Below are 25,002 nucleotides of genomic sequence, written 5' to 3' on the forward strand. Positions count from 1 at the left end.
TAGGACTTACCCCACTGAAAAGGCGGCATAAATCCATAAAGCCCAATGGGGGCTTCTTGGTGGTGGGGAGGCTTTTTTCGCATTTCAAGCCTCCCCATGCTGCCGGGAAGCCCCTATGGGAGCAGTGGGCCGGCATGGCCATGATGCCACAGCCAGGTGCCTGGCCCATTGGATGGGGTTGTTAATGCTGTAAATTGCAGAGAGACCCTTTGAGTGAGCAGTGACTTTAATTAATAAATAAACAACATGGTAAAGATTGGCAAAATATATTCCCTAACAATTGCTAGACTTTGTTGTTGATAATTTAGGCTAAAAGGCAAACACAAAGCAACATTCTTTGAACTCACGAATAAGAAGAGGAGCAGTTTGGATTTCTACCCCAGTTTCTCCACCTTATGGAGTCTCAAAGAGGCTTACAAACTCCTTCCCTCCCTTTCCCCACAACAGACACCTTGTGAGGTACGGGGGGCTGAGAGAGTTCTCAGAGAACTGTGACTAGCCCAAGGCCATTCGGCAGGCTTCATGTGGCAGAGTGGGGGAACAAACCCGGTTCGTCAGATTAGAGTTCATTGCTCCTACTCACTGCTCCACACTGGCTCTCTCCTTTTTGGAAACTAGTAATTAGCACTTGATAATAACAAAAAAACAAAAAACAGAGAGAAACATTCCTGAGCTTTGAGTTTCCCTCTGGGTTCCCTTCATATCATATCAACCCCCCCCCCCAAAAAAAAACAATATATGGAAGCAAATTTAATTACTTGCTCAGTTCCATAAGCTCCCAAGATAATCAGTCCCCAAGGTTGCCAAATTCCAGATGGAGCCAGGAGATCTCTTGGAATTACACCTGATCTCCAGACAACAGAAATCAGTTTCACTAGAGAAAAGTCACCAAAGTCATTGGGCTCAGAAGGATTAACCATACTTAGGATGGCGCCATATATCTTCTCTTTCTGCCACAATAGCTTACGAATCTTGAAACAGTGATTTCTCCTCCCCTAACCTTTTCGATGTGTTAGTATAATGTGGAATATTCCCAATTATCAAACATAGTGGCCAACAAACCTTTAAAGGTTGTTTTCTTTCTAGCAACAAGTGGCAGCTTTTATTTACTGAAGCCCTGCGTGAAGGCTAAACATTTAAACATTTGTAGCCTGTAATTGCTGCATGTCAGGATTACACTTGGCACCATCTGTGAGTGCAGTGCTGTCTGCAGTCTGTCCCTAAATGTTCCTAACACATGGTCCACTGCTTTCCATGTTTCCAGAGTATGGTTGCATATTCACAGATATACACGCTGTAGTTCAACACATAGGTCATTGTGCAAACGAAATCTCAAATCCATGGAGGTCAGTTGGCACAATTCCATCCCCTGCACTATGTGTAGCATGCATCTAAAAATAGCTTTTATCCCAGAAAATATAGATGAAAGGAGAGAAAAGATTTCAATTTTCAATTCAATTTTTTTCTTTCAGTCCTGTTGAATTGCTGCCTACCCAGCAGCTGATAAAAAGCCTGATGTCGGCAAACCTAGTGGAGGGCAGTCAGTAGAATTTGCCCCAGATCACCACAGAGCATACTTTGCTATCTACTGCTATCCAAATGTCATCTTCTGTCCTGTTTAATGTTGTACATAAGTCTTAGAATCAGTCATGATATTGGACTGACATAGTGCTATTTGAAAGCAACTGAACAGAACAGCTCTAGTAATTCCCTAAACAGTATATTGTCATTCTTCTGAAATCAGGTATATTCTTTAATACACTCACCTGTTTAAAATGGCCTGGTTTCTGTTAATTTTACCTATGACATTTCCTGAGGCTGTGCAATAACTGTTCAAGGTGCCATGAAAACAGAATTCAGGATAACAAATTTACTCCCATTTTGCCTGGTTCTTGTGAGTTATGTTTGTGAAACATTCCAGGTACCTTTCCACAACAAAAAGTCAACTGTGAGCAATGTTTTATGTGTGTAATTATTTGAACAGACCTCATTCTCTACCTAGGGCCTTAAACCATTTGAGCTGAGAATGAGGTAAGACTGATGCTCCTTTGCCATCAAATTACTATTATTATATCTATTTAGTGCCCACCATGACAAAGGCTACTCAGAAGTAACACGGTCTGTGCTCAGAGAATTTACAAATCTAAGCCAAGTAGGCAAAGGTAAAGCAAAGATTTTGATAACACTGCAAAAATAAGGTGGGCTTGATTGATAACAAGCAGTACACAAAATGAGAAGGAAGGATACAAAGGATCATGCATAGCTTCCTTTAATGACCTGTTTTGCAATGCAGTGTCAGTTTCCAGTACATTGGCAAAGCCAAATGTCTTCAAGAAGCCTTTAATTTCTGGATGAGCCTCCAGGATGATTTGGTCCTCTCTCACCCTATATCTTTTCCTGTCCAATTGCAGACTACAACTGCAGCTAATGGTGATTGCCGTAATTGATTTTTATGATTAATATTATGGGTCAACAAACTACTACATTGACCAAGCTATTAAACTTGTATTTGAGCTCATTAAAGGCCAGTAAAACAATTCTCTCTGTCATATGGGATCTGTTCTGGTTAGGAAATTAATGTGCTGATGGTCTTGTGTTTATGAAAACCTCCCATATGAGACTGTGTCCTGGTTTTAATCATGTACAGGGGCCAATTCTGGCTTTAATTTTCAGGCACACGTTTTAAGACTTGTGTCTTGAGGACTATATCAAAGCTACCTACCTCCACATTTATTTCACAGGGCCTTTCCCCACTTACCTTAAGCCCCGCGCTACTTGTGGAGAGTACCTCGGGGTCCCCCTGCACTCCCCACGAGAGGGGCGGCGACAGCGCAGCTGCCCCGATGCTGCCGCTGTTGCGCCCCCTCAGCGCGTGGCATCCCTGGCGCTCTTGCAAATGGCGCCTTTTGATGACCCTGCGCAGAACGCGGGGTCGTGGGGATGCTGGGGCGCGCACCAGGGATGCCACGCGCTGAGAGTGAACATGAATTTAGTTGGTTTTTAGAGTGGTGGGATTCAGCAGGTTTGCACCACTTTGGCAGAACCAGTTGTTAAAATGGTGCTTGTAAACAACCAGTTGTTAAATTATTTGAATCCCACAACCGGAACCGGTTGTAAAATTATGTGAATCCCACCACTGGCTTGAGTCTTCTTGCATCCAAGCCTTTAAAACATCTGTATATTCTGCTTTACCTACTTGTACTTCTGGAGTTGGTACTTCCAATGCTCTTCAACATCTTGAAACTGTGGAGTGAAACCATTCACAGCATTGGGGTTGGGTTTATCAATATGCTTATGAGAATTTGGTGGCTATGGGGTAAAGGCCACTGTCTTCTTGACTGAAAAATGTCCAGTCCCCACTCTGAACTCTCCTATAGATTTTTTAAACCCCAGTAGCCCACAATCCAATAAATGGGTGGGAGACACAAGCTGTGGTTAAAGGATTGGTAGTATGTGAGCTATGTGTTCCCTAAAGAGCTCTTATTTTGAAATCTGCTAGACCAAGGCTATAATTATTTGTGAGGTAAATAGAAATCACTTTGTCCTAGATATATGACTCAACAGACAAGAGACAGATGGAGATGAACAACAATGGTTTATTTAACAGGAAAAAAGTACTTAACAGGGTAAATACTTTGGGTGGGTGGCTTTAATATATAAAACTGGCTCTCAACTTCATCCACCAGAGGTTGCAAACATTTCCACAATGATAGTAATTACTTTGTTGCTGAGCCTCAGGTAAAATATATAAACCCTGAAAGAAGATTTGATTCTTCTCTCTCCAGACAGGTTACTTCAGCAGGTTCAAGGCTGCTACCACAGAGAGCTCCTTTCCAGAGCCTTTACACAGAATGATGGTGTACAGAAGGTGCTTCTATATTCTGCTTTTCGCTGCCACCAAAATATATATTTTTTTTCCCATAGCCCACTCAAACTGAGTTTAAACGGTCACCACCCTCTTTGGGAAAACACAGACACAGACAGAACTAATAATGAAGACTGGAACGGTTTTTTAAAAAAACAAAAACTTAAAACTTTTATTGCTGGCTTCACAAAGGCTTCTCAGGTAAACTGGAGAGGAAATAAGCGTATTGGTTTCAGAGAGAGTTTGCTTAAGCTTAACGGTTACAGAGTAAATTTGTTTTAAAGCGTAACGGTTGCAGGCACTTTACTTCAGTTACACAATGTATGAACACTCGCAGGTGTCACTTCACTTAAAATTTCACTTCAGGAAAAGATGTTTCTTTAAAGATGTTACTGTGGAGGTTTCACACTCCCTCTTAAAAATAAAGTTTTCAGTCCGCTGTTCCTCACCACAAAAATAAAACACCCAGTCTACGCCCAGTGGGATTCAGGCATAACAGCCTCCCTCTCCCACACTCCCCAAAATTTGGCCTCTCTGCCAAAAGGACTGGGCCTCCCAAGACTGATGTTCACTGTGGGACAGACTTTTAGACTGTTAGAGGTTTCCCTCAAAAACAAAACAAAACACCTGAGGGCGGACACTCTCCTCCAAATCTCAGGGTTTTAGATGACTGAATAGCCTCCTCAGCTATTCATAAACAACAGCCGTGAGAGATCTGGCGGATTCACCTCACGCTGCTACAAAAAGTACCCAAGGGCACACCAGCTCACACTGAGCCAAAAAGTCAAAGACTCCAAAAAGAAAGAACCTTCAGCGCTCTCGCTGACAGTATTTATACTCCCTGCCTTTTTTCTCTGGCCAATCAGGGCTGGCCAGGGCTTAACTCTTTCAGGGGCGGGTCCACCCTGTAATCTGAATGCAGGATAAGTGCATTCGTCACAATGGGATCTTAACAGGATGTTTATTTGTCACATCAAGCAAGCTTTCTTCCCTAAGCTGATGCCAACTAGCTAAAAAGCCAAATAAAGGCCTGGCTAAATTGATATTTCTTTCCAATGCCAAAATATTTATGCTCAAAGGAAAAATAAAATTTCTTGACCCCTTTAAAGCTGAGTGTCTTAGCCTTTCCCTCCAGTGGTGTTTGATAGGCTCTGACTGGCAGACCATCAGTTGGAATTTAATAAAGTCAAAATCACAAGAATTGGGTCAGAACTCTGGAAGAGAGGTAGGACTTTTGAGGATGATTGCCATAGACTTTATGTTTCACTAACAAAGCATCCAGGAGCCACTGTAATGGTCCTGAACTATAGGTTGCAGTCAAATGGATGGAGGGGAACAAACTGAATCTGATTCTATAGCAATACCAGCAGAGGATACTGATGCTCGTGAAGTTCTGGATCTACCTTGGATAAATGGTGTTACTGTCTTTAGTGTAACTACAGGTTGAGAAAGAGCTTTGCTCTTTCAAAAGCAGGTTAGAACTATAGGAAGAGCTTTATTCTTTCAGAAGCAGATTATAGCTGTGGCCAAGACATCCTTTCTCATATGCAACTTTTAAAAAATATATTTTCCCTCTTATGCTATGTCTTCCTATGTGAACCCATATTTGATGCTTATGCTTTGTTTTTTAAAATAACTCTTTATTTTAAGTTTAGCTTAAAATAACAAGAAAATAAACATTCCAAACAGTAGGTTAAACATACAAGTACAGTCAAAATATATTCCAACACTTGGTCTGTTGCATTGTTTCAGTTTGGTCTGTTTCAGATTTTTGCAATTCAAAACCTATTACATTGTTTACTGGGTGTTCCATCCTGTTGATTGTATTGATTTACACGATGTAATCCACCTTGAGTCTCACTGAGAAAGGCAGACTATAAATAACCCATACCAATAAAAAGTAAATGCATAAATATGTCAGTAACTTCCTGACTTAATTACCAAAGTATGTTCTACATGGGGCTGTCCTTGGACCTCTCAAACACTTCAACAGGTACTTCACTTGGTACTGAATGCAGAAACTAATGTGGGACTATTTATTCCACTGACAAGCAGCTGGGACATGGCAAAAATACAGTGGTTTATAAAAGAAATAGTTTCTAACAGATGATTTTATACCTTCAGCTTGTTAAATTTAGCTGTATATCTACTTTCAGAAACCCTTTTTAAAATATAAAGCAGAAACAACAACAACAAAATCATACTGCACACAAATGGTCAATTAGCCAGTTACAAAGCCAATTTTCAAGAGCATAAATTCACATTTTCATACAAAAGAGGGAACTGAATTACTGGACATAATCATTAGGGCTGTTGGGTCCAACATATATTGTTAGATTTTTGCAACATCTTCTCCCTTAGGGTCTTTGACAGCAGTACTTTCCCCTGTGCCATCAATCAGTGGGAAATTGCATGGTTAAGGAAACCAAATGCCAGTTCCAGTTTTCCTGAAATGATGGGAGAGAATGGCCCTAGCCCAGATGTGTTGCATATAATTATGTTCCAAAAGCTGTCCCTGTTATAGTATTATGAGCAACTGGCAGTGCAATCTGGGGGGGGGGGAGTTCCCCCACAACCAGGCATGGCACAGCCCAGCTGCCTCCAAAGAGGTTCCTGGCAGCACACACTGGAAGAAAACCGGTAAAACCAGAGAAGACTGTCCAGTTGGGCTGCAAATCCCCTATGCAGTAGTAACCAAACTTTTAAATCTGGGGTTTTCCACAACTTTTATTCAGCATGGGCAATGAACAGGCCAAAGAAACAATTAAACAGATGTGGCTGACATAGAGTGCCAACTGGATTTAGCCAGGCCGTAAGCCTTTATTGTCAGTAAATCTAATAGGTATCCCATCTCTCCTATGGCATACTTAACTAATCTGGAAGTGCATAAACAATTGTGAACCTTTACGCTGCCATGATGCCAGGGCCTCCCCTCTGCTGCCCTGGAAGGCCGATACAGGAAGAGTCCTCATCTGGAAAGAAAATGCCTCTGAGGATCTGGGCACATAGAAACAGTAGAACATGTGTTTCTCCACTGTCAGTTTTACAAAAATACGCATATTAAGTTATATTTTGCCATTGTTATATAGATTTCCAGGTCATATAGAACAATTTTATAACTCCAAGTTGCTTACAGACATCAATCCTGAAATAACTTACAGTGTGGCCAAGTTCTGTGTAACAGCACTCAAAATATGTCCCAGGATGGTCCATGCAACATAGTAAATTTAGTGACCTGATAGCTATAACCTTCAATTTAACAATTTAGTGCCTTCTTATACAAATCCTCCTTTAAATTTTTACCCCTTTTAGTACTTATGCTTTAGTACTTATGCTGTTTACTATGCTTTATCCTTTGTGTACTATCCTTTATTTCATTTATCTTATGCCGGTCTATGACCATAATAAAGATTTGGTTGATAGACTGGTAATTTTCATGGTACAATGTGAGTCAGAGTCACCTTTGCTGAGATATGATGGGTGAAGTTAACGTTTGGCTATGTTTGCTTTTCTTTAGGTTATTTAAGTGCCAAACAGTTCAGTCCACTGACAGACGTGGAGTGCAGTTCAGGAAGCATGTTAGCAAACCCGCTTGAGTTCATTGGCACTTACTGTTTAGCAAGCATGCTTTGGATTATCGCTTGAGACAGACATGAATAGTCCAGCACAAAAACTATGGCTCATTCCGCACTGAAGTCGTGCCCGCGAGGTCGCAAGGAAGAGATGAGACGCGGAGATATCATCTGGTGGAGAGCACCAGCAGCAGGAAGCGCGGGATTCCGTGATCCTAGCAACTCTGCCATGTGCTTGGCCCTGGCACCTTTTATTAGGGTTTACAATAGGGGCGGCAATGGGGGCGTACCGGGAGGCGGGAGAGCTGGAGAGCGGGAGAGTATCATATGATACATGACATCATGGAGTTGCCTACGTGCAGGAGGAAGCGTCCGTGTCTGGGTCTAATCCACACCTGGGGGCAAGAGCCCCTTTGTCCCTTTGTCTGGGACACCTGGTGACCGTGAGTCAGGCATCTCATGACCTGTGACTCACGGGGGAACGGGGGGTGGGGGAGCGTGTGCGCCCAGAAGGCCGCAGCTGGCACCGGCATTCCAAGCGCTCTATCTGCGGTTCTGCTGGGTCCGCGGGCCCATCCCTACACTGCACATGCAAAATAATGCACTTTCAAACTGCTTTCAGTGCTCTTTGAAGCTGTGCGGAATAGCAAAATTCACTTGCAAACAGTTGTGAAAGTTGTTTGAAAACGCATTATTTTGCGTGTGCGGAAGGGGCCTATGTTTGTGGTTGCTTTCCCCCTTTTTATTCAGGTCTAAAGAACAGTTCTGTACATCCTGAAAACCTGCTACTCAGTTTCATTCACACTCTTGCACAAGTCACAATAAGAATGATTTGAGATTCTATGCATAATTGTGGTCTTTTTATTTGTAGCAAGGCTCCAGAAGAGATGACTAGCAGATAAAAATGCACCCAATGCAGTTTTCACCAGCATGTAGATGCAGTGATGGGGAAAGCTTTATCAAAAGAATTTCTGTACATCAGACAGCTGACATAAGTAAAAGACTCCCATGGTGCGGGGGTGGGGTGGGGGGAGAGTGATCATCTTGTGCTTGATTACATCCCAGGCTCCATCTCCACATCTACAGGAGTTCCCCAATCTGAAGATGGCATCCCTGACCTGGCACCCCAGGGCAGAGCCCCAGCTTTTTCTGCAGCTGGTCCTTTTTGTAGTTTTAATTGTTAACATAAAGGACAGCTACTTGACTATCAGATATAAAGGGATATTTTAAAGTCGCAAGTAACATACTCTTGACCTGTATTAAGATAATGGAAAAGCACATGGGCCCAGGCGCCTAACAGGCCTTAATGTTGTTTTGGCAGAGTAGAATTCCTTCATGAGCCATCATGAATAATAACACCAAAAAACTTCATTTTGGCAATACATGAAACTTAATAAGAAGGGAAGGCAGCATAGTCCAGCCCAATCTTATGGGATAGCTTGATCTCATCAGAGTTGAGATGAGAGACCATTAAGGAAGACTTTGTAGAGGTGGGGAATGGCACCACCTCTGCTTCTCACTTGTCTAGAAAGTTCCTTGTAGGGGTTGCCATAAGTCAGCTGTGCCTTGATGGCACCTTACACACACGAAACATAATTACTCCAACAGGGTGCCATTGAACATTCCCTGTTGACTGAAAGGGATGGGATGGAATGGGTCTATGCATGCGGTTTGGACAGGAAAGAGCTGATTTATTTTGTGACTACCCTGTGCCCAAAGGGAAAAAGTCAGATGTAAGGTGTCCATGCCTCACCTATGCAACGGTTTACTTGGGATGGCTGGCGGGGAGGGAGATAATTTACAACATTGTTCATGAGATGGATAAAGTGAGAGCTTTTGCTCCCTCTCATAAATAAAAGCATGCAGGGGGCAACAGAGTCACCACAACCAAATGAACTTCTCTTTCTCAAATGAAATTATGAATACTTTAGAAAGGGGTTAGGTGGCTTTATGGAGCATCCATGGCTGCTAGCCAGGTTGAGCAAAGGGAACCTTCACATCCAACAACAGTAAACTCCGGAATAGCAGAGCTGGGGAGCAATAATCCTACCCTCTCGGCCTTTTTGCCCTGTTTGTTTCCAGGGCAACAGGTTGATCACTACGTGAAACAGGATGCTGGACTACATGGACCACTGGTCTGATCCGCCAATCCGTGGAAAGCTCTCCCTGTTGAATTGCTGCCTCTTCAGAACGCTCAGCCCCGCCCCGTCTCCCTTCCAGCCTTGCCCGGGCACGGCCTCTCGCCTCCGTTGGCAAAGAGGCTCAGAGGGCGGATCTACCGCCGCGTGAAGCGCTCCAGCCCTTCAGCAGAGGCTTTTTCCGCCCGCCCCCTTTGCAAGCTCCTGCCTGCCTCAGGTTGTTGCTGGAAACCGACAGCCTCCAGTTTTGCTGGTTCCCCCCCCCCCCCCCCGCGGGAAACCCGGGAGAGTTGCAAGTCCTGGCTGGCTGTGGGCGTGGAGCAGCGCCGTGGTGGAAGCGGCTTTTGGTCGCCGCCGGACGGCAACGGGCGAGGGAGGCTGAGCGGGTAAGTGGCTACCCCCGGCTCTTCCCCTGGGTTTACGGCGTTGCAAAGCAAACGGAGCAAAGGTATAGCAGCCTCCCCTCTCGTCCCCCTGCACACTAATCTGTTCTGCTTCTCGACCAGCCCCTCCGTAGTGCTGTTTCTGCTGGGCAGGAAGGAAAGTTAAGATGCGGGGAGGGGTCAGGTAAAAGTCGTCGCCCGGTGACACAACTCTCCACCCCACTGCTTCGTTTTGTTTGCTTTTTGCAATATATTTTATGTGACTTTGAATTTTCATTTAGCCCTGCTTGATCGGATTCTTCTCCCTGCCTCGACTGTATTACTTTAGTCTGTAAGCGAGGAAGAGCATTGGGCTGCTCCTTCTTGGAAAGATTTGTACACACCGCCTCCTTCCCCCGGCTGCTCGAGCTTTCCGAGCTAACATGCTCCTAACTGCTTCCCCACGCCCCCCAAGAAGTGCAAGTCCATCCTGTAAAAATCTGCTTGAAATGGTACAATCCGGACACAGATTTACTATTTCGTATGCTGTTGGGGAAACGGTAGGCCGTGCATTCCTTTTCGGTTTGAGGCCAGTCTGGTTGATCGATAGATGAATGGCTGTAAACGAATAAATATAGGAAACCTTGAGCATTCTGGGGGCGCACAGGCCAGTAGGCGTTCATGAGGCTAAAGGCGGCTTTGGCTTTTTTTGTGTCCACCTGGAAACCTCTGATCTCTCTTTGTTTGGATTACTTTGGCCTTCCCTCCCTGAGGTGAACTTTTAATAGGTCAGAACTTTGCCCTTTTTAATGAGGAAGCCACCGAGGAAGAGAGATGTGTAAGAGCAGTTATGTGTTAAAAGTCCAGGATGAAGTTGTTTGAAGTTGTTCTTAAGATAACTTTTGACAGTGTTTCTCTGCTACCTGACACAAAGCATGATTTTGTAGCATTTTGGCGCTCTTCGGCATGCATATAGGTAAAATGTATTTTTGCACACGTGCAGAGGAAATGTTCTGTGTCTTTAAAATATTTTGACGTATTTGTTGTCTGTAGGATTCAGAAATCCCCTGGACTGGATGAATTTATGTGTAAAATTTGAACCTACTGCATTGCCCTGACTACAGTTTGTGCCAGGGATGTTTTAACAGCCTATCTAGGAAAACAAGGGGGAGAGAGAGCCTTGCAGATGAATGTGCACAATAGTGTCGTGAATTGTGAAAAGGAAGTCATAGTACCCTCAGGCCTCAGACTGGTGGCATTGATTTTTAATTTGTGTTCTGTGCCAGGCAAGTGGCCCCTTCCTTTTGGGGTGATAAAATTGCCCATGGGTTCTAATAAAATGTTATGATGAATGTAGAGATGCCAGTGAAGCTGCTGAGTATTTTCAGCAGCAGTTTTAATGAAGGCATGTTGAAAAAGCAGATTGGATGTAAGTGTCATTGGGATCTTTGTATTATTCCAATGTTGGAGTCTTCATAGAAGTTTCCAGACATGCGGAACACACCAATTTTCTCCAGGAAATATTAGTATTTTCTGTTTTAATTGGATATCCACTTTCCCTTTATTGGAAATCAAGATGGAAGAAGGATCCATGCCAGCTAAATATGAGGATGGTTCAATTTGGTTTATCCTTGGCATTTAGCAGTTCATGAGACTTTTTTTTTGGTAAAGAACAAAGGCATTCCACCTAATCTACGTTTTTTGTGAACATTTTTCCCCAGTTATTGCTACAGTGTATGGATTGCCTAAAAGGATATCCCTCCCTTTTGAGGGCCTTGTGCACATTATAGCCAGTCCCCACAGCAAAAGCATGCTTGTTTTCTTCAACTGTTCGGTGCAGTTCTGCTGCTTCATTTTGTTTGCTTGTTGCAATATATTTTATGTGACTTTGAATTTTGTTTTCTGCTCCGGATGTTGAGTGGAAAGCCAGACAGTGTTTCATAAACGTTCCGTGAATATGTGAAGCTGTTGCATCTCATACCTGTGAGGAAAATATTTGCAACAAACCAGCTTAGAGATGAAAGAAGAATAGAACCATTGGTTTGTAATACTGAATGAATGTTCTCAAACAAGGAGATTGAAAAAGATCTTAGAGCTGCAGTGAAAAACGTAATGAAAATGTCAACCTAGTGTTCGGCAGTGGTGGAAAGAGACAAATTCCATGCTAGAAACTGTTAGGGGAGGGATTGAAAATAAAGTGGCCAATGTTGCAATACCCTTGTATAAAACTGTGGTGTGGCATCATTTGGAGTACTTTGTTCTTTGATCGCTGTATGTCAAGAAGGCTGGAAAATGTACAACGAAGGGCAACCAAGGCGATCATGGGATTGGAGAGCCAGCGTTGTGTAGTGGTTAAGAACAGGTGGATTCTAATCTGGAGAACCAGGTTTGATTCCCCATTCCTCCACCTGAGTGGCAAAGGTTTATCTGGTGATGTGTTTCCACACTCTTACATCCCTTCTGGGTGACCTTGGGCTAGTCAGTTCTTCGGAATTCTCTCAGCCCCAACTACCTCACAAGGTGTCTGTTGTGGGGAGAGGAAGGGAAAGGAGTTTGTAAGCTATCTTGAGTCTCCTGACAGTGGAAAAAGGTAGGGTATAAATCCAAACTCTTCTTCTTCTTCATATGAAACTAAAGAGTCTGGGACTGTTCAGTCTTGAAAAAAGACAGGTAAGGGGAGGGATGCGGTTTGTAAAATTATGGATGATGTAGAAAAAGAAAAGAGAGCTCTTTCTCCCTTTCCTGTACTATTGAAACTTGGCGGCATCCAATCAAGTAGCTGGGAAACAGGTTCATGATAGGCAAAAATAAATACTTCTTTACTCAGCAAACAACAATTTTAAACTGTAGAACTCACTGCCAGTGGATCTAGTAATGGCCACAAGCATAGATGCTTTTAAAAGAGAATTGGAGAGATTAATGGAAGAGAGGTCCATCCAATACTATGAGCCACAATGACTTAAAGGGATCCTCTGTGTTCAGGAGCAGCAAATGTCTGACCATCAGTGCTAGGAGGCCGTGTCGGGGCAACACCTCAACCTCTATGCTCTTTTTGGCTCTCTAGGACAACCGGTTCACTACTGTGTGAAACAGGATGCTGGACTAGATGAACCTCTGGTCTGATCTAGCAAGTACTACTTATGTTCTTAAGGTTTGTTGATCCAATCAGATACCAAAGGTTACTGCTATTCTGGGATGGTTGTCCTGAAGTTATAGCCTCTTCCTACATACAAAAGGAATTCCAGGTTATTTTAGGCAGTTTACTTAAGAAGCCACTGTTTGTTTGTGACACACACACACACACACACACACACACACACACACACACACACACACACCACACACACACACACCACACACACCACACACACACACACCACACACACACACACACACACACACACACACACACACCCGGCATGGCACTTTGAACTACATCCGTTACCATCTTGGTTATATGACTGTATGTTAAGGGTAGGATGAGACCTTGTTGGAGTTACAGATTCTTTCAGCTCTGGTGCCTGCCAAGAACATATTAACAGAAGCGTGGTAAATTCAAGCTACTCTTACTAATTTAGAGCTCAGCTATGATTATCAGCACTTCATATGAGGTACTTGCTCTCTCTAATATCTTGGTGTGTATAAGTAAAGTTCTGATTTACATGTGATGCTGGCAAGGCAAAAGTTCTTAACTGAGTATCTTTATACTTGCCCCAAGTCTTGTTTAAAATGGGCAGAAATTGACACTTAGACTGCTTAGTTTAAAGATCTGTAGCTCTGTCAGGTGTTGTGCTGGTACACAAAGTACATAGCAGCTCTGTAGTTGTAGCAGTCAAGCTTAAACATCACACTGAGTCCCTGTTAAGTGACATGTGAAAGTTCTTTTGCTTTGCTAGAATCACCATTTTCAGCAGGTCCCCAAATTAAGTGTGATTCTTAGTTTTTGCTAGTTTCACTATCTTGTTTAAAAGCCCTATGAGAGTCTCTGTTCATCTGATCACATTCCAGGCTGGAGTTGAATGCACAATTTATCAGTAGGCAGCCATGCACTAATACATTTTCCAGCCAGAGAACACTGAAAGCTTACCCTGGGGTCTACTGTGCTGTCTGTGCTACATCCAATTAAAGGTAGCTACCTTATATGAACAACACTATCATTGTACATTATAAGTCTTTTAGAGTACAGCAGCTGTTCATGCTGTCATAAATCATTTAGTTTCCAGGTTGCTCAATTTTCTGACATTCTAATGCCAATAGAAATTTGATCAACTACTACTTGTAGTAGTGCCTTCTGCCTACAGATTAGTTCATGCCTCCCTTATGCTTTCTTAGTAAGACACTATTTTGATTGCACATGACGAAAGAATATTTCTTCCCCGAGCATAAACATAGAACCCTGAAGCATAAGGTTGGATAAAATACCAGATGAAACTTGGAAAAGAATCATTTGCGATGATGCGTTTCCCATAAGAGAAAACTTTACTCCTTCTTGAGTTAGTTGAAACAACTATTATAACGTGTCTAGGAAATTTGGCTTTATGCATCAGTTGTATAACTGGTGCCTGTGGTTTGATGGAGGCCATTGTCTTTGCTTGAAGAGCTGTATAGGTCATGTCTCCATCAGCAATCGCCTTGCACTCCTGAAAATAAAGAGAGATCCTGGGACCCTATGAAAAGATACATTTTCTTTCTGGCTTTATTGTGAACTTCAGACTTTCGTTTGTTTAAAGGCAAGACTTTCTGAAGTTCTGACATGTTCAGTGGATCAGAGTAACCCAAACTTATTCTTAATGCTTCTGCTTCCCTGTGGCAACCAGAATTGTCGCTTGGGGGACAGGCTGCACACTGTGTTCCCTCTCCAGTACCTTTGAAGCAACTGAGAGTGAGAAGCTCTTCAAACTAGTGCTGAGGCTTGATTCTTTTCAGCATCAGCCGCAGGTTTAAATATTGCTGTAAGAGTACTTTCACAGCATTTGCTGTTATTCCAAGACAGAAAACCTCTAATAAAAGCAACTGACTTTTACCTATATGGCCTGCAGGATATTCTTGACCCCTAAAATTACCTTGTTTTTGAATTTATCAACACAAAAATGTTGTAATATTTAATTACTTTCAAGGGGCTTCTCACTGTTTTGGGCATTTGAAATCAATATGTTCAGTCTGTCCACTGAATCTTCAACCCCCCCCCCACACACACACACAATTAATATGCTGTGTCCATCTTGGAACAGAAAACTAAACAGAAAACTGCCTGTTGGCGGCAGTTGAAAGTGTCTGGATTTCAATCCTGCAAGCAATTAAGCTCTTTAGCAATATTGGTAATCAAATGCAGCACTTCTTTACATTCCAGACAAGGTTCCTTTTATGGTAGCGTTTTTCCTTGAAGTGTGTCTTGTCTCCTCTATACTGGAAGATGAGTAGCCTTAGCTTAGTAATAAAGCATGTGCTCAGTCTGCCTGCAGATGGTCTCAGAGTCAATCCCCAGCATCATTTGCAATCCAGGTCAGAGGACTAGGCCAAAACTTCTGCCTACATCCTTACAGCTTCAGCAGGGCCGTCTAGACTGTACTGGGCTAAACGGCTCAGTAGTCTGGTGGCGGTCAAGGTGCTTGTATGTTCATATATCTTTTTGTCTGAAGTCTATTACCTGGAAGCCTCCTTTGTAACTGTGCTTTGTTTCTTGTGATTTTGCATACTTGCATTAGAGATCTCATTCTTAAGCAACTTGCTGTTTTAAATACAGATGGTAAGTGTCTGATGCCTCCCGCAATAGGAAGAAATTTTCATGTGCTTTATTGCTTTCAGTTTGCATCTAGAATCGGGTTTTATTTAATACCTAATATGGCCCAGTGGTCTGTTCCTGAACCTGTTTCAGTAAGAGAACTTGGCACTGCACTAATAAATAAGAATATTTGTGCATGTGAAGAATAAACTTGATTGCATCAGGCCATGCATATTACGGTGTATTTCAATATAGCGTAAGGATTTATCTTCTAAATGTGTCTGAGGCTGTGCCATTCCTGAGTATCTGGTATTACAGATGGATAAATGTGGAATTGACAAATTAGAGAAGATTTTTTTTTCAAGGAAGTCCAATAAATCCATGAACGGAGTAGCCTTAAGTCTCAGAGATATCAAGCTAGATTCACATCTAAAAGCGCTTCCAGATGGCGCTTCCAGACATTTTTCTGTGAATAATGGCCTAGCGTGCTTGACACGATCAGTGTCAATCTCCTTACTGACCTCTGCTAGCCCAAGCAGCAGGCCACAAGCCGGCAGGATCAGCTGGTTCAGTCTAAAACAGCAGTATCTACTCAAAATCTGTGCACCTTTCTCCATCTGGTTCTTTTTAAAAAAGCTATACTGCTGATTTTCCTCAAATGAGTGGGAGAAACTGGCATTCATCACTATCTTATCTTCCCTGCTTCTGCAGAGGGCAAGGGGCAGCTGATACTTTCTTTCTAAAAGTCTGTGGAACGGAGGGATAATGAAGGTCTTTAGACAATGCTGTCATTGATATGTATTTCTGCCACCTGCCTCCCTTTACAAATGTTCATAATTATGTGAATTATTTATAGAACATGTCTGTAACTAGCCATTCTCAGACAGAGAGATGAAAGGTTGTAACAGTTTGAGATGCATCACTGGGGTATAAGAAAATGGATTGAAGGGCTGTGAGATTCTTGCTCTAGAATTTCACATACCTGCACATCTAGAGATGCTGAAGTAAACAGGGAAGTAAAAAAGATGCAAAATAGAGACATCGTATCTAAGTAAGGTTTTAGTCTGATCTTTTTAAATAAGAAAGGATTAAGGAAAGGCATATGGTTCTGTAAAACAGCAGCACATGAAAGATACCCACCAGTGAAGCAAAATAAAAGAGTTTTTTTTTAATTAACCAGATTACATAGAAGGGGAACAGGCAGAATCAGGGTGAGAACACAGGTTCAGGTTGCTTCTTTGACTGTAGTTTTTAAACTCTACGTGTTAGGACGATGACTAATACTAGAACAAAGATGTTCAGCCCACAAATTGGAACTCTGAGGTGGATCACAAGCACCTACATGGGGCCTTTTTTCTTTTACCCTTTCGGAAGGACCTGCCACCAGTTTGCATGTCTAGAGAGTGAGGCTACTGAGCCTTGTGTCCAGTGGTGGGATTCAGCAGGTTTGTACCACTTTGGCAGAACCGGTTGTTAAAATGATGCTTGTAAACAACCAGTTGTTAAATTATTTGAATCCCACCACCGGAACTGGTTGTTAAATTATTTGAATCCCACCACTTCTTGTGTCCCTCTTTATTTGTATAAGGGGAGCACCAGAATGGCGAGGTGAGTTCTCTCAGCAGTAGAGAGAATTCTTTTTTAAAGTAGTCAAGTCTAAAAACTCTGACTCCCCTTCCTGTCATGTGACAATACTGCAACTTCCTGCCGGTGGGTTGCATACCGCAACCTGAGAGCTAGTTGGGCCCCAGGTCTCAAAAACGTCACGCCTGCTATGCTAGAGCAAATGAAATGGCTCCACCTGAGAACTAAGCTTGATGTGAATGGGGCAAGCATATCAATTGTTCAAATGTCTACCCCATTTACATTTAAACCACTGAATGGATAGGATCTAATTTTAACAGCAAAAGGGGGTGCAGTGCTGATGGGAGATGCTCTTTGCCTTTCTTCCCTCCGCTCCAGTGACTCAGATAGTTCTGTCCCTGCCCAGCTTTGGTATCAGTGGTGAGCTAGCATAGAAAGGAAAGTGCCTGAGTCAACAGAGCTTGGGAAATAAATATGTGGTACAGGGGAGAGTTCAGTTCCCATGATTTTTTTGGGTAAAAATTAAATTCCTGGAAAAAATAGCATGGTTGTATCAGTTCACAGCTACTGTGGCTCTGAAAGGCTGGCTGCTAGAAACATGTACATGGCTTGTGCAAGGGAAAAGTGTTTACATCAAGCATGGAATGTGGTGCTTGGCACATCCTAAGAATCTCATTTTTATCTCTCTGTTAATGGCAGTTCCAGTCCTGCATAGGTAAGCTTGGAAAAGGAACAGGGCCTGCTGAAATCTCATGATCTATGAGGAGGACTTCCGCCGGTCTGGGGAGGATGAGAAGTGAAACTTCAATATTCTCAACACTCAGTCTTTTTCAGGATCCAAACTGTGTATTTGGCTTTTCTTGGTAGCAAATCTGGACTATATTTATGCAGAATTTGGAATGGATATTGTTTGTGGTACATACACAGCCTAGCGTTTGGATCCCAGGTTTGCCCTTTTTTTGCCAGTGGAGCCTTTGCCTTAAAGGACCAGAATTTTTTTACCTTTCATTGAGCAATGTTATATTCTGGTTTTGTTTCTGTCTGGTTAACTTCTTATTAACTCAGTGTTTGGAGTCTTACATAATGAGCCCCTGATTAGGGCTGAACTTCTCTGAAATCTGCTCCTTGCATTCTTTTAAATTTTAACAATACAGATGAGAACCAAATGATGAGATGAAGGCAGGCCTAGGCTGCTACTTCACAAACTTTTAGCTCCATGTGCATGCACCACTACCCGAACGGCCACAATTTTTTAGTTTCTGCACAATGTCATCTTCCAATCAATATAGTTGTAGGTGTTCTCTTGCCTCATAGCTCTGATTTTCGAGCAGCAGAGATATGGGTTCATTCCATCCCCTGGCCATGGCACAATTCACTGCAGCCGGATCTTGCCTTTCTCCTCCTTTTTACCTCAGTTGATCTCTGGTACTGAAGGAGAGCTTAGCTGAGAAGAAAAGAGTCTCTTTCCAAGCTAGTGGAAGATTTTCTTTGGTAATGGCTTTGGGCAGTTGTGATTTACCTGGCAGTAGATTCTATATTTGCTATAGAGTGGATTTTTGGTGCTTTTTAATTTCCTTGTACTTTATCATATATTGCCTATCTTAAGAACTGGGTATGTTGTGGTTTTGCTTCTAGAAAATTAAATTCCATAAATATGTCAATCAGTAGAGCTTTAAAAACTAAGTTATAAATTAAGGATTTTATGATGATAAAGAAGTGAAATAAGCTTAGGTATGATAAGAAAGTAACTGTAGCATTCCCTCCCCCCTTTTTTGTCCCACATGGCTTCAACATTTCAAGAACTATCTCTACAGAGCTGTAACCTGTGGAGACATCACATTAATATATTGTTGAAGCCTTTCATAGCTGGAATTAACTGGCTGTTGTGATTTTTCCTGGCTGTGTGGCTATAATCTGGTTGTTTTAGCTCCTAATGTTTTGCCCACATCTATGGCTGGCATCTCCAGAGGCATGTCACAGTAAGATGTGTTTCTCTCTATGGCATAGTGTGGTACATTTAACTATTGTGCTGAACATTATGAGATTCCTTTTCTAGGTAAATGCTGATATTGATGCTCAGACTGTAGTTAAGGGGTACATTTTATGCGAGAGCAAGCATACTTATTTCTGAAAAGCTTTTAGCACTAATTCTCTTTTTATAATATTCACTGTGGTCTTTCTGGCCCTTCATCTTTGAAGTAATTATCATGTGTGAATTTGCAATGGCAGAAAGGTTGTTTTATGTGTTACAGATTTCAGATGTCTTTGTGGTGCATAGAAGAATACCCACTATATTTCCCCTAATATGTGACTGCCCAGCCTCTCTTTTTCTTACTTCAGTGTATGTGCTATGAATCCATGTCACAGAGAGCTGAGATCAACATAGAATCTCCCTTGCTTATATATGTGGGTGAAAATGTGCACATTTCAAGAATACTACAGCTACATGCAGTATATTCCATCAGCTGCACTGGTTGCTGACTGAGTTCCAGATCATGTATTAGCCTTTAAGGCCTTGAGTGGTCAGGGACCCTCATATCTTTGGGGCTGCCTCTCTCCATACTGTCCACGGAAGGCTGTTCGCTCATCTGAATGCAACCTTTTGGTGGTTCCTGGCCCCAAGGACATTCAGTTAGCCTTGGCCAGGGCTTTTTCAGCCCTGGCCCTGGCCTGATGGAACTCCCTCCCAGCTGACATCAAGGCCTTATGCGACTTTATCCAGTTCCAAAGGGCCTGTAAGATGGAGATGTTCCACTGGGCCTTTGGTTGAGGTAACCATGGGTTCATGTCAACTTACTGGCCTCCTCTCCCCCGTCCTCTATCCTCATCCTAGTAGTTTAAGGACTGGAATATAAATGGGATGGGGATGATGTGATATGATTTTTGGTTTCAGGCTAGGTGGGAGTTATATGGAGGCGCATAGTCACCATCAATCCTGTTTTATTGTGTCTTAAATCATGTTATTTATTGGCAAATGTTATTACATTGTGCTTGTAAGCTGCCCTGAGCCTGGCCTTGGCCAGGGTAGAGTGGGGTATCAAATTTAATGAAATAATATATATATATACTCCCATGTACTAATTATGTTCTTTGGACAGTCCTTTGCTTGTAGTGCCTTTGCTTAGGACTGTCTGTCTGACAACCATCAGGTCCCAGGCTTTCTCTGTGGTAGCACCATTTCTTTATAATAGCCTACCAGGTTGAGTGCACCGAGTGCCTCCAAGGAGTTGTATAAAACTGTTTAATTTCAAAGGGTGTTGGGCGAAGGCTAAAAGAGTAAAAACAGCACTGACTCCTTTTTATCTTGCTGATTTACTGTTATGTTATTGTATGTATTTGATTCTTGTTGCTTTGTTAGCTGCCTCAAGTCCAAGGAGGTAAGGAGGGATATTAATGTTTTAAATATGTATTTACCTCTCATTTCTTTCTTTCCAGAAAGGCTCAATTTAAATAACTTGTTTAGGGTGTTGCAGCAGGGGATCAAATGTTCAGAAGTCAAATAATTACCACTCAGTGGGACACTTATTGCAGTCTGACTTCTGCCTGGTACTACACTTATTCACAAATATATCTTTAAAAGCTTACAGCCCTGCTCGTGTAAAGTTCAGTTTTGCTACAGTTTCTTGGAAGGACTCCAAACAGTTGTCAAATGCTTGTGGTGGAGTTGCCCCTTTTATTTCCACGGAAGAGTTGTTTTTATATATTGTCTACTTATTTGGCCTTCTCATTATATTTGTTAAAGGAAGGGTGTGCAGAAGAGAAGTAGAGAACTCTTGTCAATGTGTAACAGCACACAATAGTTAGGTACATTGGCTCCAATTGTCATTATTGCCCCCTCCCCCCTAAAAAACACCACCACTACCACTTTTCATCACATAAGAAATTGGCAGCCCTGTTCCAACTCCCTCACCTAGGTGATATCTTATGTTTGTTCTGCAGGCGGGAAGAAATAACAAACATCCGTCAGACAGCTGCAGCAGCATATCAGTGGTGTCAGAGTACACAGTAATCCCACCAATACCAGTTCTGGAAAATGTGCAGCTGACTCTCCATGACTGCCACTGGAATTCATTGCAGCCATACCACCACTCACTGGTGCAGTCACATCCCCTGGTATCAGGCAGCTGCTGTCCAGGTTCGAGGCAAGGAGGGAAGAGCTGCTGATCCCTCTGCTTCCAAGCAGGCCAGTGGCAAGAGCTTCGGGGCCCTTGGAACTAAGATACTCCATGGGCAATCCCTGCCTACATCAGAGTCCCCCATTGCCAGGCAGTCCCACTGGAAAAGAAGCACAGCTGCCCCAACCACAGCATTCTCGTGCTGCAGAAGCTCACTTGGCACAGGCATCAATACATGTGCAGAGGATTGACCTCAGTGGAGACTTGCTCTCTTAAGTGTTTCGAGATCAGGGATGAGTGGTGGGGTTTTACTATATTTTGGGGGATGTTTCTGGTTTGAATGAATGCTGTCATCACTTCTGAGGCTTCTGGGACAATGCTAAGGAAACAAAATCCATAGTCAGCCCCCCCCCCCCCCCCCAGCACCCCCTCACCTGACTCACTGCCATCCTTGACTGGAATTCAGATATCAATGAACCATGGAAATAAAAGGGGCAACTCCACCACAACCAAGTTTCTTGATAGAGTGTGCTTGACTTTCCAATGTTCCTCATCCCTTAGGAGCATGAACTGTATTCCCTTTCTCTACTGGGGCAGAGATTGCTCATTCAGCTTGTCTCTGCTGGATGTGAAGTGGCTGGAGACTCCAGACTACTTTAGATACCAACCCCTTCCCCCACAAATATCCAGCCTAATCCATGCTGGAGGAGGGAATGACAGCAGGACAAAAACTTGACAGGTGAAAACTGTAGAGGTTGCCTGTGACCCTGGGTTTTTCTGCCAAATGGGAGGTCATGGTGTGACAAATATGCAGCTGCAGGACTGGAAAGTTGAGTTTGAAGCGATCCCTCCAGCTCTGAGAGCACAAACTTTTTCCTTTTTGCCTGGCGAAGCAAAATTGTTCGTTTAGGGTGGCATTGCGTTTAAAAATATAATATATTTAGAACCAGAAGAAATATCTTTCTCTTATCAAAAGAATCCACTAGAATTTAGAGAAAGAAACCATCCCCATTAACGAACAGTGTTCTTTCCAGCACGAAACCAGTCTTGGGCTGGCAGTTTCTATGCTGAGTCGCTCCATCTGGACTTCCTTCACTTTGTATAAATAAATCTCCATGCGCCTCAAGGCAGGAACAATAGGAACACTTTTCTGTGCTAGGGTGAGAATTCTTTATACTATCTACAGCTTTTATTAATTTGGGCTTTCTAAAGAGTTGTGGTTACTTTCTGACCTTTTAAAGGCATTGACTTCGCAAGCAAGCAAACTCCCCTAAGGTGGACCCAGCAAGGAGTTCTGCAGGGATGGAGAGAGTCAGTGCAGTTTGCCATGAACAAGCCCTTTTAAAACTTTAAGCTCTTTGGCTTTCCAGAAGGAAGAGGGTTCCCTCTGAGTGTATCCAGCTTTACAAAAACATGAATGTGAAGGAGCCATTTGGAAACAACAGAACAAGCAGTTCGTGTTCTGTTTAAGCTCTTGATCCATCCTGGTCTCCTAAGATGTATGATTAATTTATACAATTAGTAGTATTGTGACTAAGACCTAATAGCTTCTTTGTTACTGTCCTATATTAGCATTGCTAATTGCAGATTGCACAGTTGTTCCCAAAGGCTTATCTGCAAGAGAAGTGTGGTATCTAGTGATTATCCAAGGCACAATGCTGCTACTGATTTATAAGTTGTATACTTGCTAGTTAAATATATGGCAGAGTTATGAACTTCTCATAAGTGCACTCACAGGAGTTCTTCCAATCCACAATTGGCTTCATGTATCTGATACCATATGCTGATGTTGCTTCTTATGTCTCTGTTAAGATGACTTTACAGGTTTCATTTCTCAGGTTGCAGCCCAAAATGTGCTGTTAGACAAGGTGCTATATCTATCTTAATGAGTACTGAAAGTACTCTATTGTGTTACCATTCTGCCCATATTAAGGCAGAGATGAATAGCCTCCTGACATACTCATGGCAGTATTGTTAACAACTGAATAGTATGATGTTTCTTGAGGCTGTCTGAGGATGTGAAGGTACTAAATGGAGTTAAATGGCAATCCTGTTAAAACACACAAATACCATTTTGGAACCTGTTTCAAACGTATCTATTTAATTTCATTTATTTAATTCATTTGTATCCTCTCTCTTTCCCCAGTGGAGATTCCAAGGAGTTTACATCTTTTCTCCTCTCCTCCATTTTTCTGCTGCAATAGCCCTGTGAAATAGGTTAGGCTAAGCGAGTGTGACTGGCCCAAGGTCACCAAGTGAACTTCCAGGGCACAAGTGGGGATTCGAACCCAGGTCTCTCAGATCCTAGTTCAGCACTTTTAACCTTCAGTACCATCCTCCTTTGCAAGCACTCCAGATACCTCATTAACCCTCGTACTGTGCAATTTAATACTTAACATTTCCCTTAGGAATATATCTGTTCACAAGAAGTAAGGGAATAATCAGTGGTGTGGTAGACAGAAAGATGGCAGAGATAGGTCCAGGGAACAACAGGCATCCCAATCTGATTGGATCTCTATTTATTCAGCTCAATGTACATCTTTTACTGATGGATTTGGCTTTTGTTCCCATACAGCTGATGTTGGTAGTTCTTTAGCAATAAGAGTTGTCAAAGCCCACGGAGATGGAGGATTGCCAGATATAGGAATATCTTAGGAGCACAGATGCAAATCCCATGAATGCGCCTACATTTTTGTATCAGGGTTTGATGCTCTGTGTTTGTTTGTTCTCCTTGCTGTCATACTTCTGTGGCTCTTGTTTCGTTCCCTGCCTCTCTCAAGTAATCAAAACCTGGACTATAGTTACATGAGCAGTGAGTTCCACTGTGAAGATGAAGGCCACTTTAAAACTTTTTAAAAGTTGCCTTAGTCATGGCTTCACAAATTAATTATAGGAATGACCAATAAAAAAGGCTGCAAAGTTGCGTTTTTCAGTTAGTGGAAATTTCCAGATTATGGGCTGTAACATTTAATCGCTTTTGGTCAAATGTTTCAAGGACAGAAGGGCTGCTGTGCTGCAAATGACTGTGTGATTATAGAATGGCAGAACTAATGATGCTTTGTGAATCTAAACGGGATCTGCCTTTTGGGGGGTGGGGGGTGGGGAGGGAGGTAGGGATGAAGCCAAGTGTTCCATGCTCAGCAAACTCATATTTGAAATATTTATTTTAACCAGATTTAGAATCCTAGATATCCAGCAACAAAACAAAGTGGTTATGACTAGTAATGGTTCTAACTGATCCAAGTGTAATTCTGTTGAATAGTTACTATAACAATACTCTGGTTGGATAACTTGAATACAGAAACCTGTCTGGGCACTCATCATCTTTTTGCCATCCTCATTGCTTTTTTAAAAATCAAGTACTAATAAAATGTTCATCTGATTGGACACCTGGATGCACATTCTAACATCCACATTACCTGGATGAAGGAAGGAAAGGCAGGGCTGATCTAGGGGAGCAGAACTTACTACTTTTTCACCATCTTCCATAAATCTAATTCTCAGCATGGCTCCGTCGGTGGATTCTTAAACCCAGAGGATTGGGCCATGAACAGGTAGGGCAGATCTTTCTAGAAATAGGAGGAGCCCCATGTATAAAGAAAAACATCTGAAATCTTAAAAAGGGGGAAAGTTACAACCCCTAA

At 42.5% G+C, this 25,002-nt stretch overlaps 1 protein-coding gene across 2 annotated transcripts in view; it reads left to right on the forward strand.

Annotated features, from left to right (window-relative positions):
• Positions 1-9,717: 9,717 nt before the first annotated feature.
• The window catches only part of CDK18 (cyclin dependent kinase 18), an 80,929-nt gene continuing 65,644 nt past the window's right edge, over positions 9,718-25,002 (forward strand). The window contains exon 1 of one of the 2 annotated variants that reach the window (XM_048498478.1): positions 9,718-10,023. The gene's annotated coding sequence lies outside the window, so the exon portion shown is untranslated. The remainder of the gene's footprint in view (positions 10,024-25,002) is intronic. The other variant, XM_048498477.1, reaches the window with a different exon arrangement.

Source organism: Sphaerodactylus townsendi, linkage group LG05 (assembly GCF_021028975.2).
Source record: "Sphaerodactylus townsendi isolate TG3544 linkage group LG05, MPM_Stown_v2.3, whole genome shotgun sequence".
Lineage (NCBI taxonomy): Eukaryota > Metazoa > Chordata > Lepidosauria > Squamata > Sphaerodactylidae > Sphaerodactylus > Sphaerodactylus townsendi.